Source organism: Chiloscyllium plagiosum, chromosome 14 (genome assembly GCF_004010195.1).
Source record: "Chiloscyllium plagiosum isolate BGI_BamShark_2017 chromosome 14, ASM401019v2, whole genome shotgun sequence".
NCBI lineage: Eukaryota > Metazoa > Chordata > Chondrichthyes > Orectolobiformes > Hemiscylliidae > Chiloscyllium > Chiloscyllium plagiosum.
In genome coordinates this window covers 7835545-7839699 of record NC_057723.1, presented here as the reverse complement: position 1 = coordinate 7839699, position 4155 = coordinate 7835545, and the positions used below count along the sequence as shown (strand labels likewise).

Genomic DNA, 4155 nt, shown 5'->3' with positions numbered 1-4155 from the left:
TTCCCAGAATGCAGTCCAATTGTCCAAATACCTGAAGCCCTCCCTCCTACACCATCCTTGCAGCCACGTGTTCAACTGCACTCTCTCCCTATTCCTTGCCTCACTGTCACGTGGCACCGGCAACAACCCAGAGATGACGACTCTGTCTGTCCTAGCTTTCAGCTTCCAGCCTAACTCCCTGAGCTCTTGAATGAGCTCCCCACACCCACTCAAATATCAATCACTTACCTACCCGACCAGCTCTGCGCGCCAACCTCACTTCCGCCCAGCTCGCGCCGCTCTCTGTTGTGAAAAGCCCGTTGGCGTCGAGGTAAGTTCTTTATATATCAATCACTTACCTTCCCGACCAGCTCTGCGCTCCAACCTCACTTCCGCCCAGCTCGCGCCGCTCTCTGCTGAGAAAAGACCATTGGCGTCGAGGTAAGTTCTTTATATATCACTTACCTACCCGACCAGCTCTGCGCTCCAACCTCACTTCCGCCCAGCTCGCACCGCTCTCTGCAATATGCTCTCTGCAATATGCAAGTGCAACGGGAAATCAGGAAGGCAAACGGAATATTGGCTTTCAATGTTTGAGGGATTGAATTGAAGAGCAGGGAGGTTTTGCTGCAATTGTACAAGGTGTTGGTGAGGCCGCACCTGGAGTATTGTGCACAGTTCTGGTCTCCTTACTTGAGGAAGGATATACTGGCTTTGGAGGCGGTGCAGAGGAGGTTCACCAGGTTGATCCTGAGGTGAGGGGGTTACCCTGTGAGGACAGGTTGACCTGCCTGGGACTGTACTCGCTAGAATTTAGAAGGATGAGAGGAGATCTTACAGAAACATATAAAATTATGAAAGAGATAAATAAGATAGAGGTGGACAAGTTGTTTCCACTAGTAGGTGAGACTAGGTCTAGGGGACATGGCCTCAAGTTTAGGGGGAGTAGATTTAGGACAGAGGTGAGGACAAACTGCTTTTCCCAGAGAGTAGTGAATCTATGGAATTCTCTGCCCAAGGAAGCAGTAGAGGCAGCTTCACTAAATATATTCAGGACACAGTTGGATGGATTTTTGCATGATCGGGGAATTAAAGGTTATGGGGATAATGCAAGTAGAAGGAGCTGAGACGGTGGATAGATCAGCCATGATCTTAATTAATAGTGGAGCAGGCTTAATGGGCCAAATAGCCTACTCCTGCTTTTAGTACTGTGAAATTTTAAGAATAGATTCCAAATTATCAGGGCCCTGACTCCAGGGGTCTTCTGTTCACTTGCTCCTCTAGCTGATGCTGACTGCCTGAGGGTCTCCTTCCACATGCTACATTTTCCGCTCTCTCAGCAATCCGACCAAAAGTGAACTCACACTAGCAATAGTGACAAATGGCAATTAGAAAACTAATGAGGGGGCAGGGGGGCAAGAAGGACTATTTTGGGATCTTCCTGTAGTTGGAACAGTCCCCCATTGAGGTACTGAGTCTGAAAGCTCAGTGAAAATGGCTTCCTAAAGGCAAGTATGAAAGACAAGGCAGCTCACTGTGAAGGAAAGGCTGTACCCCTGCAGTATAAGTATCTCTGCCAGAGGGGTTTTCCATCCTCTCTGAGGGACCTACTCAGTCTAGCTCTCACCATTTTAGCAATTGCTGTGGTCCTCCATATTGGAATTGCCTCATGCTCTCCTTACTCCCTGAGCAGCGCCTCCCTCTGTTGGAAGATCTGAATTCCAAGATCTGATTCAAAGCTTGAACACCCTCTGATTGGGCCTGCAGTCTCAGAAACATTCCCTAGTCCTCAATCGGATTGGTCCCCCGCAGACAGCTGTTCAGTGAACGACCTCCAGGAAAGTTAAGAGCAATGTGCTCATGATCCACAATTGTCTCTTTTACAGGAATATTTTCAAAGACAGTAAGATCCTGCCCCAAACCACCCCCCACACCCCTGAGACCTGAGGCTACAATCTCAGCTGATACTTCAATGTTGTTCCCATGTGAGAAGAGAAACCTTTCAATAACCTGTGTTCTCAGCTGCATATAAATCTCCCAAATGTATGATTAAAGGTGAATTGGGGGTGGGTTGCAGGGGCGGGGGGTCATAGTTACACTAATCCATCGCCACTGGAAAGGGCTTTATCTGTTCGACCATTTCACAACCATTGTGGGATCTTGCTGTGCATGGCACATGCTGAGTTTGCCTACAGCACAGCACTGATTGGAGGAGCATAAATACAACACAGTTTCTGTACTACTGAGAACTCTGCAGAAACAAAGTAAGCTTTTACAATGTGTATGATTTCCCTAAATATCATTTTTGTGACCTTTTTAAGTGATTTAGTTCAACGCATTGCTAAATTATCGTCATTGTTTGTGTTGTAACGCATGAGAGATTAGAGACTGCTTTGCACCAGCTCAAGCTTGTTTTAAATAAGCTCAATTACAACTTGGAGAGACTTTTTCACAATGAGAACTTTGGCAATGTGGAGCGACTGGCGAGACAGGGATTGTTGTCCTTTGAGCAGAGGTTACGGGAAGATTTGACAGAAAGTATTCAAAATCAGTAAGGCTATTGAGAGTGTAAAGGTGGAGAAATTATTTCCACTCGTCAGAGGGCCAGTGATCAGCGGACATTGACTTCAAATAACTGGCAGAAAAGGCAGAGGCAAAATGAGAACACATAATTTATTCAGAGTTGCCGCGATCTGGAATGTTTCTGCTTGGCAGGGTGGTGGAAGCAGATTTGAGAGCAACTTTCAAAACAGTTACTGAACTGGAATTGTCGGGCTTTAGGAAAAGATAATTTTATTGACATACCAATGAGCTGGCCCAGGTGGTAATGGGCTGAATGGCCTCTTTCTGTGCTGTAATTCTATGCCCTAACCCTCTTTTCATCAATCCACACGTTTTCCGACACAAAGTAAAATTTAACAAAGGACTTTACCGCAATGTATTTTAGATGAATTATATTATACATTGTGTTCTTGTGTATTGTATACACACCCTTTGACCCATTTGGATCCCACAGCTAGGATTTTTAAAACAAAATGATTGCAATGAAGCTGTTAACTTGAGCCTGCCACATGTATCTGTTTAGCTGAGGTCCAAAAATGTTTGAATTAGTTATTTTAAAAATATAGCAATCAGAATTCTGTTGGAGAGTAGGACATGCACAGAACGAGCTGAGAAAAATTCTCATTTTACTGTTGGGCTGGCACATGGACATGATTCCTGATGAAGGGCTACTGCCCGAAATGTCGATTTTCCTGCTCCTTGGATGCTGCCTGACCTGCTGTGCTTTTCCAGCACCACTCTAATCTTGACTCTGGTACATGAACAAGTTCACTAGGTGAGAAATCTACCACACGCTCTGTCCCAGTCCCTCTTCCATTCTCTGTGTGTCTCTCTCAGCCTCTGCCTCTTTCTCTACCTATCTCTCCATTTCCTCTCTTGTCCATTTCACATTTTACTTCCTCCGTTTGTTGTCACTCCCTTTTCCATCTCTCTTTTGCTCTCTTTGTCCTTGATTCTTTCTTCTATTGGGTTTGTAACGGTCACTATTCTTATTTCACCTGGTGTCTCCCAGCTCACAGTCCCCCAGTCCTGTCCAGCTCGCTTTTACCTCCTTCTCACAATACACAAACAGGACTGCCCGTGCAGACCCATTACTTACCTTGACTCGGTTTTACCTTTCCTTGTCCAATCCCTTCCCACTTATATCTGTAATTCTTCTGAGGCTTTACGTCAGTTTCAGATTTTCCAGTTGACGGGCTCCAGCCGCCTCTTCTTTCCCATGGACTTCAATCCCTTTCCACGTCCATCCTCCATCAGGATGGTCTCAGGGCTCTCTGCTCCTTGCTGGAGCAAAGGCCTGAACAGTCCCACCACCGACCACCTTCCCCTCTCCCCAGCCGAGCTCATCCTCATCCTCACCAACCTCTCTTTTAACTCCTCTCACTTTCTTCAGGTCAAAGGTGTGTCCACAGACACCCCCCCATGGGCTCCAGTTATACTTGCTTCTGTGTGAGGTACATAGAATGTGCCTTGTTCCAGTCCACCTCTGGCTCCACCCATAGCACTTTCTCTGGAATATTGATGATATCATTGATGCTCCTTCCATCTCTCATCCAGATTTGGGAAGATTGATCAATTTTACTTCCAATTTCCACCCTGGTCTCACCTTCATCT

At 46.1% G+C, this 4155-nt stretch overlaps 1 long non-coding RNA gene across 1 annotated transcript in view; it reads right to left on the bottom strand.

Annotated features, from left to right (window-relative positions):
• Positions 1-1669, bottom strand: part of LOC122556881 — a 9335-nt gene extending 7666 nt beyond the window's left edge. Inside the window, exons 1-2 of the long non-coding RNA XR_006313681.1 lie at positions 1607-1669; positions 445-512 (exon numbers count right to left, since the gene is read on the bottom strand). This is a non-coding gene — a long non-coding RNA (uncharacterized LOC122556881). The remainder of the gene's footprint in view (positions 1-444; positions 513-1606) is intronic.
• Between the last annotated feature and the right edge of the window lie 2486 nt (positions 1670-4155).